This window comes from Ovis canadensis, chromosome 1 (assembly GCF_042477335.2).
Source record: "Ovis canadensis isolate MfBH-ARS-UI-01 breed Bighorn chromosome 1, ARS-UI_OviCan_v2, whole genome shotgun sequence".
Taxonomy (NCBI): Eukaryota; Metazoa; Chordata; class Mammalia; order Artiodactyla; family Bovidae; genus Ovis; species Ovis canadensis.
Genome location: NC_091245.1, coordinates 145378150 through 145390946, shown reverse-complemented (window position 1 = coordinate 145390946; position 12797 = coordinate 145378150). Strand labels below are relative to the sequence as shown.

Below are 12797 nucleotides of genomic sequence, written 5' to 3'. Positions count from 1 at the left end.
ATGATTTTCATGATTTTATTGACATGTTTAAAGTAAAGCATACACATAATAGGGAAACAGAGAATCTCAATAGAGAATAGAAAATATGCTATAGAATCTGTTTAGCAGATTAGATACTGGGAGAGAAAAGATTGGTTAACTTAAAATCAGAACACTAGAAAATATCTTAAAAAAGCAGCAGAATTATTAGGTTGGCACAATTATTCAGTTCAGTTCAGTCGCTCAGTCGTGTCCGACTCTGTGACCCCATGAATCGCAGCACACCAGGCCTCCCTGTCCATCACTAACTCCTGGAGTTCGCTCAGACTCACGTCCATCGAGTCAATGATGCCATCCAGCCATCTCATCCTCTGTCATCCCCTTCTCCTCCTGCCCCCAACCCCTCCCAGCATCAGAGTCTTTTCCAATGAGTCAACTCTTCGCATGAGGTGGCCAATGTATTAGAGTTTCAGCTTCAGCATCATCCCTTCCAATGAACACTCAGGACTGATCTCTTTCAGAATGGACTGGTTGGATCTCCTTGCAATCCAAGGGACTCTCAAGAGTCTTCTCCAACACCAAGTTCAAAAGCATCAATTCTCTGGCACTCAGCTTTCTTCACAGTCCAATTCTCACATCCATACATGACTACTGGAAAAACCATAGCCTTGACTAGTCAGACCTTTGTTGGCAAAGTAATGTCTCTGCTTTTGAATATGCTATCTAGGTTGGTCATAACTTTTCTTCCAAGGAGTAAGCGTCTTTTAATTTCATTGCTGCAATCATCATCTGCAGTGATTTTGGAGCCCCCCAAAATAACTGTTTTCACTGTTTCCCCATCTATTTGCCATGAAGTGATGAGACCAGATGCCATGATCTTCGTTTTCTAAATGTTGAGCTTTAAGCCAACTTTTTCACTCTCCTCTTTCACCTTCATCAAGAGGCTTTTTAGTTCCTCTTCACTTTCTGCCAAAAGGGTGGTGTCATCTGCATATCTGAGGTTATTAGACAACATAATTGCAGTTTTAGACAGTGAATATTAAATCATTATAACTAGATTCAAAAACATCTTTATTAATCAAAATATAAACCATTAGAATCAACACATTTTTGCCAATGAGAAGTAAGTGGGTTTATTCCTGTAGCATGAAAAATTAATGCTTTGGGATTTGACAGACTCTTGGAAAGCATTTTCTGCCTCCTACTTGTTGTAGAAGTATTTTCTCTGCAAAAAGTTGTTGAGATGATGGAAAAAGTGGTAGGTGGTTGATAAGAGGTCAGGTGAATAAGGTGAATGAGGCAAAATTTTGTAGCCCAATTCATTCAACTAGTGAAGCATTTGTTGTGACATGCCATTGGGTATTGTCATGGAGAAGAATTGGACCCTTTCTGTTGACCAGTGCAGGCTGCAGGCATTGCAGTTTTCAGTGCATCTCATCAATTTATTGCCGAGCATACTTCTCAGATGTTAATGGTTTTGTTGGGATTCAGAAAGCTATAGTAGATCAGGTGGGCAGCAGACCACCAAACAGAGACCATGACCTTTTTCTGGTGCAAGTTTGGTTTTGGGAAGTGCTTTGAAGTTTCTTCATGGGCTAACCATTGAGCAGGTCATCTCTGGTTGTTGTAGAAAATCTGCTTTTCATTGCATGTCACAATCTTATCAAGAAACGGACCACTGTTGTTGTGTAGAATAAGAGAAGACAACACTTCAGAACGATGACTTTTTTGATTTGTGGTCAGCTCATGAGGCACCTAGTTATCGAACTTTCTGATTTGCTTCAAATGCCGAATGACTGCAGAATGGTCAACGCTGAGTTCTTCAGCAACTTCTTGCATAGTTGTAAGAGGATCAGCTTTGATGATCCTCTCAGCTGGTCATTGTCAACTTCCAATGGCCAGTCTCTACACTCCTCACCTCCAAGGCTCTCATCTCCTTTGCAAAATTTCTTGAATCACCACTACACTGTATGTTCATTAGCAGTTTCCTGGGCCAAATGCATTGCTGAGTTGCAAGTTGCTTTCTGCTGCTTTACAACCTATTTTGAAGAGGAATAAGAAAATTGCTCAAATTTGCTTTTTGTCTAACATCATTTCCCTAGTCTAAAATAAATATAAAATAAACAGCAAATAATAAGTCATTGACTTCCCAGATTGTGCTAGTGGTAAAGAACCTGTCTGCCAACGCAAGAGACATAAGAGACACAGGTTAGATCCCTGGGTCAGGAAGACCCCCTGGAGGAGGGCATGGCAACCCACTCTAGTATTCTGCCTGGAAAATCCCCATGGAATATCCTGGTGGGCTACAGTCCACAGGGTCACAAAGACATTAGTGAAAAAAAAAGTGAGAAATGTACATTAAAATGATATATAACATAACCACATTTATTTAAGAATGTATTCCAATATCAAATGGCAAAATTCAACAATGCAAAATCAGTTACTTTTGTACCAACCTAATATTAGAACAGTTCCACAGGGAATTCTTTTAAACTATGATTAATATGTTAGGGGATTGGGTGTAAAAGGCAGAAAACATTAACAAACAGATGGGAATTTCATCATAAAAATAGAAAATAGAAAAGTTTAAAAGAATTATAAAAATAAAAATCAATGATAGCAGTAAGAAAAAATGACTTATCAGTAGACTTGACATAGTCAAAAAAAGAATCATTGGGTCTACAGATGAGTGAATAGAAATTATACAGTTTTAAAAACAAAGATTTTTTTAAAAAGAGGAGAAAATAAAAATAAACAGAATAGAACATCAAAAAGCAGAGATTAAAACATCAAATAATCTAACGTAAGCATAACTGGAATTCCAGAAGGAGAATACAGAGAAAAGGGGCCAAGGAAAAATAAATGCTCAAACATAGGCATATCAAATTCAAATGGCTGAACATTAAAGACAAAGAGAAAATATTGAAGACAGCCAGAAAAAAATACAAATTATATACAAAGAAAAGTAAGAGAGTAGAGCAGAAGATTTAATAGAAACTAGGCAAGCCAGACTAGAGTGAATGAAGGAAAATAATTATAATGCTAGAAAAAAGATTAATCAAAAGTATTCATCAAATTTATTTTCAGGACAACAATGGAGAAACAGACATAGAAAACAGACCTAAGGACATGGAGGGAGGGGAAGAGGGAGAGGGTGAGATGCATAGAGAGAGTAACAGGGAAATTTATAATACCATATGTAAAATAGTTAATGGGAACTTGCTGTATGACTCAAGGAACTCAAACACGTGCTCTGTGACAACCTAGAAGGGTGGAATGGGAAGGGAGATGGAAGGGAGGTTCAGGAGGGTGGGGACATGGGTGTACCTATGGCTGATTTTTGATATACGACAGAAAACCACAAAATTCTGTAAAGCAAATATCCTTCAATTTTTTAAGTGGCAAAAAATTCATCAAAAATATCCTTATTTCAAAAATAAGGATAAGTATCTTTTTCAAATTAAACAGAATTGAGAGAATTCATTACTAATAGACCTGAACTGAACTACAAGAAATGTTAAAAGACGTTCTTTAGCAAGAAAAAAAAAAGTGACATAAAACAAAAATTTGGTTCTATAGAAAAAAAATAAAGATTGCTGGATATGTTGAAATAAAGGTAAATAGAAAAGATATTTTAATTGCACTAAAAATATTAACTGATTATCTAAAGCAGGAATCATCAAACTTTGCTTTAAAGCATTAGATAGTAAATATTTAATATTTGCATCTTTGCGGGTCATAAGGTCACTCTTGTAATTACTCAACTATGTCCATGTAGCATAAAATTGCTATAAATTATACAAAAATGAATGAATGTAACTGGTTTTGGCCTGAGGGCTGTATTTTTCCAATGCCTAAAAGATATCTGGGCAATAATAGCAAAGGAAAGTGAGAGGGGTGATTTGGAAGTATACTGTTGTAAGTCTGACATTATACATGAAAAGTGTGAAAGTGTGAGTCACTTCTGACTCTTTGTGACCCCAGGGACTGTAGCCCATCAGGCTCCTCTGTCCATGGAATTCTCCAGGAAAGAATACTGGAGTGGGTTGCCATTCCCTTCTCCAGGGGATTTTCCCAACCCAGGGATTGAACCCTGGTCTCCCACATTTCAAGAAGATTCTTTATCATCTTAAACTGTGATTAATCAAAGATGTATTTGTAAATCTTACAGAAACAGTGAAAATAATTTAGTAAGATGTATAAACAATGGTGGCTCAGCAGTGAAGAATCCACCTGCCAATGCAGGAGATGCAGCCTCGATGCCTGGGTGGGGAAGATCCTCTAGAGAAGGAAATAGCAACCTACTCCAGTATTCTTGCTTGGGAAATCCCAAGGACAGAGGAGCCAGGCCGGCTACAATTCATGGGGTTACAGAGAGTCAGATACAACTTAGTGACTAAAACAAATAAACAATAAGCCAATAGTGAAGTTAAAATGGAATCATAATGCCAATAATTCAAAACCAAGCAAAAAAGGAACAGTAGGAATGAAAAACAAGTGGAACACACAGAAAACAACCAGCAAATTGAGTGGATTTTAATCAAATCACACATACAGTTACATATATAACTGTAAATGATCTAAACACATTAATTAATCTGTGGAGATGGTCAAATTGAATAATAAAGTAAGGTATAAATATTTATGGTCTACAAGAAACTCACTTGCATATGAAGACATAGGTTAAAATGTAAAGGATAAGAAAAACTCACTGTGCATACAGAAATCAAAAGAAAACTGTGGTGGCTATATTAATAACAAAGTAAACTTCAGAAGATGTCACATTACCTGGGATGAAACAGGAAATTTCATAACGATAAACAGTTAGATTCACGAAGAAGAAATTAAAATCCTAAATATGTATGAACTTAGCAACAGAACTTCAAAATACACGAAGCAAAACTGACAAAAGAAAAAATATACAAATCCATAATTATTGATGGAGATTTCAACACAACTCTCTTAGAAACTGAGGTTCAAATTACTCTCAGAAACTTACTGAAGCAACAATATACACTGATTTAAACTCACAGCAGCACATTAAGCATTCTTTTATCTGTGCCACAAAGCCAACCTCAACCAACTAAAAATGACTGGTACACACAAAGAGTCTTCTCTGATCATAAACTGGACATCAATACCAGGAAATTATTCATCAAACCACTAAATACTTGGAGATTAAATAACATAAATATCTCATGGGTCAATGAGCAAGTTGAAAGGAAAACTAGAGTATATTTTAAATTGTAGGAAAACAAAAATCGAATGTATCAAACTAACTGGTAAGATGCTAAAGCAAAGCATGGAGGGAAAATGTATAGCGTAAAATGCTCATATTGCAGAAAAATGAACAGTTCTAAATCATCTAAGAACAATAACGCTAACACCTGCTCTCTTTTCCTTTCCATCAGAGTGGATTATCTTAGGAGGCTACAGGAGTCCACCAGATAGATTTTCCAAACCCATGCATGTGCGTTTTGAAGTCAGACATTATAATCAATTAAGATGAATTCCTAGAACATCTGGTAACCAGGTAAGCATCCAACTTAGGAAAAAACACTTTAAGCGTTAAATGCAACTGCTTTCAATAATATGTTGCTCCCTTCTTCCTTTGAAAGCAAAAATGTCTGCTTCAAAACAATAGTTTTATAATTTGAATAAAAGGTTATTGTTTACTGCTTATTATTCTTTAAAGATAAAGATCAAAAAGGGGGGAAAACATATGATAGGAAAATATAATTAGCATGTATATAATAAAGTGATAAAGATATGATTATAAATGATGTGTCTTGAACCTTGGGTGGCCAACCATGACTAATTGCTTGAGTTCAAAGTGATGCCATTAAGGTGCTGCACTCAATATGCCAGCAAATTAGAAAACTCAGCAGTGGCCACAGGACTGCAAAAGGTCAATTTTCATCCCAATTCCAAAGAAAGGCAATGCCAAAGAATGTTCAAACTACTGCACAATTGTACTCATTTCACATGCTAGCAAAATTATGCTCATAGTCCTTCAAACTAGGTTCCAGCAGTACATGAACCAAGAACTTGCATATGTACAACCTGGATTTAGAAAATGCAGAGGAACCAGAGATCAAATTGCCAACATCCACTGAATCATGGAAAAAGCAAGGGAACTTCAAAAACCATCTACTTCTGCTTCACTGACTACATTAAAGCCTTTGCGTGGATCACAGCAAACTGGAAAATTCATAAAGATGGACTGTCAGGCTACCTCAACCGCCTTTTGAGAAACCTGTATAAGGTAAAGAAGCAACAGTTACAGCTGTACACAGACAAACAGACGGGTTCAAAATTGAGAAAGGAATACATCAAGACTTTCTATTGTCATCCTGCTTATTTAACTTACTTGAAGAATCAGTTCGGTTCAGATCAGTTGCTCAGTCATGTCTGACTCTTTGCAACCCCCTGGACTGCAGTACAGCAGGCCTCCCTGTCCATCACCAACTCCCAAAGACTGCTCAAACTCACGTCCGTTGAGTCAGTGATGCCATCCAACCATCTCATCCTCTGTCGTCCCCTTCTCCTCTTGCCTTCAATCTTTCCCAGCTCAGGGTCTTTTCAAATGAGTCAGTTCTTCGCATCAGGTGGCCAAAATACAGGAACTTTAGCTTCAACATCAGTCCTTCCAATGAATATTCAGGACTGATTTCCTTTAGGATGAACTGGTTGGATCTCCTTGAGCCCAAGGGACTCTCGAGAGTCTTCTCCAACACAGTTAAAAAGCATCAATTCTTCAGCACTCAGCTTTCTTCATAGTCCAACTCTCACATCTATACATGACTACCAGAAAAACCATAGCTTTGACTAGACAGGCTTTTGTTGGTAAAGTAGTGTCTCTGCTTTCTAATATGCTGTCTAGGTTGGTCATAGATTTTCTTCCAGAATACATCATGCAAAATACATGTATGTGTATGCGCAGAATACATCATGCAAAATGCCATGCTGCATGAAGCACAAGCTGGAATCAAGATCACAAGGAGAAATATCCGCAAGCTCAGATATGCAAATTATACCACTCTAATGACAGAAGGATCACTATGAACAAAGCGAGTGGAGGGGACGGAATTCCAGTTGAGCTGTTTCAAATCCTCAAAGATGATGCTGTGCAAGTGCTGCACTCAATATGCCAGCAAATTTGGAAAACTCAGCAGTGGCCACAGGACTGGAAAAAGTCAGTTTTCATTCCAATCCCAAAGAAAGGCAATGCCAAGGAATACTCAAACTACCACACAAGTGCACTCATCTCACACGCTAATACAGTACTGCTCAAAATTCTCCAAGCCAAGCTTCAGCAATAAGTGAACTGTGAGCTTCCAGATGTCCAAGCTGGTTTTAGAAAAGGCAGAGGAACCAGAGATCAAATTGCCAACATCTGCTGGATCATGGAAAAAGCAAGAGAGTTCCAGAAAAACATCTATTTCTGCCTTATTGATTATGCCATAACCTTTGACTGTGTGGATCACAATAAACTGTGGAAAATTCTGAAAGAAACAGGAATACCAGACCACCTGACCTGCCTCTCGAGAAACCTGTATGCAAGTCAGGAAGCAACAGTTGGAATTGGACATAGAACAACAGACTGGTTCCAAGTAGGAAAAGGAGTACCTTAAGGCTGTATATTGTCACCTTGCTTATTTAACTTATATGCAGAGTACATCATGATAAATGCTGGGCTGGAAGAAGCACAAACTGGAATCAAGATTGCTGGGAGAAATATCAATAACCTCAGATATGCAGACGACACTACCCTTATGGCAGAAAGTGAAGAAGAACTAAAGAGCCTCTTGATGAAAGTAAAAGAGGAGAGTGAAAAAATTGGCTTAAAACTCAACATTCAGAAAATGAAGATCGTGGCATCTGGTCCCATCACTTCATGGGAAGTAGATGGGGAAACAGTGGAGACAGTGGCTGACATTATTTTTTGGGCTCCAAAATCACTGCAGATTGTGATTGCAGCCATGAAATTAAAAGACGCTTACTCCTTGGAAGGAAAGTTATGACCAACCTAGACAGCATATTGAAAAGCAAAGACAGTGCTCGCTTCGGCAGCACATATACTAAAATTGGAACGATACAGAGAAGATTAGCATGGCCCCTGCGCAAGGATGACACGCAAATTCGTGAAGCGTTCCATATTTTTAAAGATTTTAAAATTTAAAAAAAAAATAAAGAAAGAAAGAAAAAAAAATGAAAAGCAAAGACATTACTTTGCCAACAAAGGTCCATCTAGTCAAGGCTATAGTTTTTCCAGTGGTCATGTATGGATGTGAGAGTTGGACTATAAAGAAGGCTGAGTGCTGAAGAATTGATGCTTTTGAACTGTGGTGTTGGAGACGACTCTTGAGAGTTCCTCGGACTTCAAGGAGATCTAACCAGCTCATCCTAAACGAAATCAGTCCTGGGTGTTCATTGGAAGGACTGATGTTGAAGCTGAAACTTTAATACTTTGGCTACCTGATGAGAAGAGATGACTCACTGGAAAAGACCCTGATGCTGGGAAAGATTGAGGGCAGGAGGAGAAGGGGATGGCAGAGGATGAGTGGTTGGCTGGCATCACTGACTCAATGGACGTGAGTTTGGGTAAACTCCAGGAGTTCATGATGGACAGGGAGGCCTGGCATGCTGCAGTTCACTGGGTCGCAAAGAGGTGGACATGACTGAGTAACTGAACTGAATGACAGAAAGCAGAGTGGAACTAAAGAGCCTCTTGAAGGTAAAAGAGGAGAGTGAAAAAGCTGATTTAAAACTCAACATTCAAAAAAGACTAATATCATGGCATCTGGTCCAATCACTTCATGGCAAATAGATGGGGAAAAAGTGGAAACAGCAACAGACTTAATTTTCTGGGGCTCCAAAATCACTGTGGACAATGACTGCAGCAAAGAAATTAAAAGACATTTGCTCCTTAGAAGAAAAGCTGTGACAAACCTAGACAGCATATTAAAACACAGAGACATCACTTTGCCCACCAAGGTCTGTCTAGTCAAAGCTATGGTTTTTCCAGTAGTCATAAATAGGATGTGAGAGTTGAACTGTAAAGAAGGCTGAGTGCTGAAGAACTGATGCTTTCACACTGTGGTGCTGGAGAAGACTTTTGAGAGTCCCTTGGACTTCAAGCAGATCGACAGTCAATCCTAAAGGAAAACAACCCTGAATTTTAATTGGAAGAACTGAGCATGGAGCTGAAGTTCCAATACTTTGGCCCCGAATCAAAGAGACAACTCATTGGAAAAGACCTTGAAGCTGGGAAAGATTGAAGACAAAAGAAGGAGGCCACAGAGGATGAGACGGTTAGATAGCATCGCTGACTCAATAGACATGAGTTTGAGCGAACTCTGGGAGATAGAGAAGGACAGGGAAGTCTGGCATGCTGCAGTTCATGGGGTTGCAAATGGTCAAAGACAATTTAGTGACTGAACAACAACAAAGGAATTCTGAAAATATGGAACTTGAAATGCTATTAATAAAACTGGGAAAGTCCTGGGAAAATCAATACAAGTTAAAGATCCTGTCTCATCTATACTCAGAACATGTTTGTTTTTAAGACGTTGAAAAGAATAATTGAATCAGGCATACATCTGTAATGAATCATAGAGGTCTATTTTAACAATCTAAAATACAAACTTATCAAATCTCTAAAAACAAAGTAATCCGATGCCCTAATATGTGTTAAATTAACTTTTTGCTTATTTTCAGGATATCTGTGGAAACAGTGGCTGACTTTATTTTTCTGGACTCCAAAATCATTGTAGATGGTGACTGCAGCCATGAAATTAAAAGACACTTGCTCCTTGGAAGGAAAGTTATGACCAAGCTCAGTCAGATCAGTTCAGTTCAGTCGCTCAATCATGTCTGACTCTTTGCGACCCCATGAACCACAGCATGCCAGGCCTCCCTGTCCATGACAAAATCCCAGGGTTTACCCAAACTCATGTCCATCAAGTCGGTGATGCCATCCAGCCATCTCATCCTCTGTCATCCCCTTCTCCTCCTTCCCCCGATCCCTCCCAGCATCAGGGTCTTTTCCAGTGAGTTAACTCTTTGCATAAGGTGGCCAAAGTATTGGAGTTTCAGCTTCAACATCAGTCCTGCCAATGAACACCCAGGACTGATCTCCTTGAGGTTGGACTAGTTGAATCTCCTGAGTCTCCAAGGGACTCTCATGAGTCTTCTCCAACACCACAGTTCAAAAGCAGCAATTCTTCAGTGCTTAGCTTTCTTTATGGTTCAACTCTCACATCCATACACAAATACCAGAAAAACCATAGCTTTGACTAGACAAACCTTTATCCACAAATTTATGTCTCTCCTTTTTAATATGCTGTCTAGGTTGGTCACTGCAGATGGTGATTGCAGCCATGAAATTAAAAGACGCTTACTCCTTAGAAGGAAAGTTATTACCAGCCTAGATAGCATATTAAAAAGCAGAACAGTGTGGAGATTCCTTAAAAAATTGCAAATAGAACTGCCTTATGACCCAGCAATCCCACTGCTGGGCATACACACCGAGGAAACCAGAATTGAAAGAGACACATGTACCCCAATGTTCATCGCAGCACTGTTTATAATAGCCAGGACATGGAAACAACCTAGATGTCCATCAGCAGATGAATGGATAAGAAAGCTGTGGTACATATACACAGTGGAGTATTACTCAGCCATTAAAAAGAATATATTTGAATCAGTTCTAATGAGATGGATGAAACTGGAGCCGATTAAACAGAGTGAAGTAAGCCAGAAAGAAAAACACCAATACAGTATACTAACACGTATATATGGAATTTAGAAAGATGGTAAGGATAACCTTGTATGCAAGATAGCAAAAGAGACACAGATGTATAGAATGGACTTTTGGACTCTGAGGGAGAGGGAGAGGGTGGGATGATTTGGGAGAATGGCATTGAAACATGTATACTATCATGTAAGAAATGAATTGCCAATCTATGTTCAATACAGGATACAGGATGCTTAGGGCTGGTGCACGGGGATGATCCACAGAGATGATATGGGGTAGGAGGTGAGAGGGGGTTCAGGATTGGGAACTCATGTACACCCGTGGCGGATTCATGTCAATGTATGGCAAAACCAATACAGTATTGTAAAGTAAAATAAAGTTAAAATTAAAATTAAAAAAATAAAAATAAAAAGCAGAGACATTACTTTGCCAACAAAGGTCGGTCTAGTCAAGGCTATGGTTTTTCTAGTGGTCATGTATGGATGTGAGGGTTGGACTCTGAAGAAAGCTGAGGGCCGAAGAATTGATGCTTTTGAACTGTGGTGTTGAAGAAGACTCTTGAGAGTCCCTTGGACTGCAAGGAGATCCAACCAGTCCATCCTAAAGATCAGTCCTGGGTGTTCATTGGAAGGACTGATGTTGAAGCTGAAACTCCAATACTTTGGCCACCTGATGCAAAGAGCTGACTCATTTGAAAAGACCCTGATGCTGGGAAAGATTGAGGGCAGGAGGAGAAGGGGATGACGAGGATGAGATAGTTGGATGGCATCACAGACTCAATGGACATGAGTTTGGGTAAACTCCGGGAATTGGTGATAGACAGGGAAGCCTGGCGTGCTGCAGTTCATGGGGTTGCAAAGAGTCGGACGTGACTGAGTGACTGAACTGAACTGAGCTATATATTTGTTGATAAATCCACAGATTATGTCTCATAACCTCAGTCCTGGGCCCGTTGATCATTCCTAGACTGGCTTTCTGTATTTGCCACCTTTTCAGTTTGTTTTCTCTCTCTTTCTCGTTTTCATGGTTACCGCTTTTATTTCTTGGAATTACTAGCCAATATTCTTGGTTAAAATATAGCCAGAATTCCTAGTTTTGCTTGCCTCAGTTTCTCAAATGTGTTATGGAATAACCAAAATAGGACAACTACTGAAAGTATTTCCTTTTTTCTCCTTTTAGGTAGTATAGTCAGTGTAGTGATCCTCAATGGATCTGTGTTGTAGTGTGTAACACTGTATGAGGGTGAGCTGTGGGGGCTACCACAACCAGCAAAGGACTTCTACAGATGAGCAGACTCCCACCCCAAAAGAATCTACTAATTCCTACTGAATTGGGATTGGAAGTAGCAAAGAATAATTTGAAAAACTATAATTGATTCTGATAGATCTAACTCCCCCAACTCCCCAAGCTCTACCAACATACATACATACACGTGTGAGTGCACACACATACACACACCCATCACTGGAGTCCTGATATAAGCTAATTGTCTATTAATATCTCATTCCTGATAGTAGGTTCTCCAAACTTCATTTTCATCCTAACTCCCTCACACCCATTGTCCACACACACACACACACACACACACACACACACATACGTACTATAAAGGCATTTCTCTTTGAGAAGGAAAAAAAAATAGTGAAATAGTAGGCAACTCACATGATGGTAGGTTGATCTTAGAAGAGTTCTACCATCCAGCTGCAGTCTAATAGCGCTGAAGAAAGACTCTGCTATGTAAAATAAAGCTGTAAGTTATTATTAACTCACAATAATTCTAAGAGAGAATTACTGTTCTCAGCCTCACTTTATAGAGGAAAAGTGAGATACAGAGACAGAAAGTAGAATAGGGCTAAAGGGAGGGGAGAGTGAGAAGTTATTGCTTAATGGGTATAGAGTTTTAGATTGGGTGGTGGAATAAGTCCATAAATGTACAAGTGGTAATGGCTGTATAGAAATGTGAATGTATTAATGTCACTGAACTGTACACTTAAAATGGTATCAAATAATAATACTGTTGAATACAGGTTATTTAAAATCTTAGTTTGGCTCTCATATT

The 12797-nt window shown here is 38.8% G+C and overlaps 1 protein-coding gene and 1 non-coding gene across 5 annotated transcripts in view; one reads left to right on the top strand and one right to left on the bottom strand.

Moving 5' to 3' along the window:
• Nucleotides 1-12797, bottom strand: part of LOC138434251 (putative uncharacterized protein ENSP00000383407) — a 280367-nt gene that overhangs the window by 178131 nt on the left and 89439 nt on the right. The gene's annotated exons all lie outside the window — the stretch shown is intronic.
• LOC138431130 (U6 spliceosomal RNA) lies at nt 8037-8143 on the top strand. The gene has a single exon (XR_011253544.1). It is a non-coding gene; the product is annotated as a U6 spliceosomal RNA (small nuclear RNA).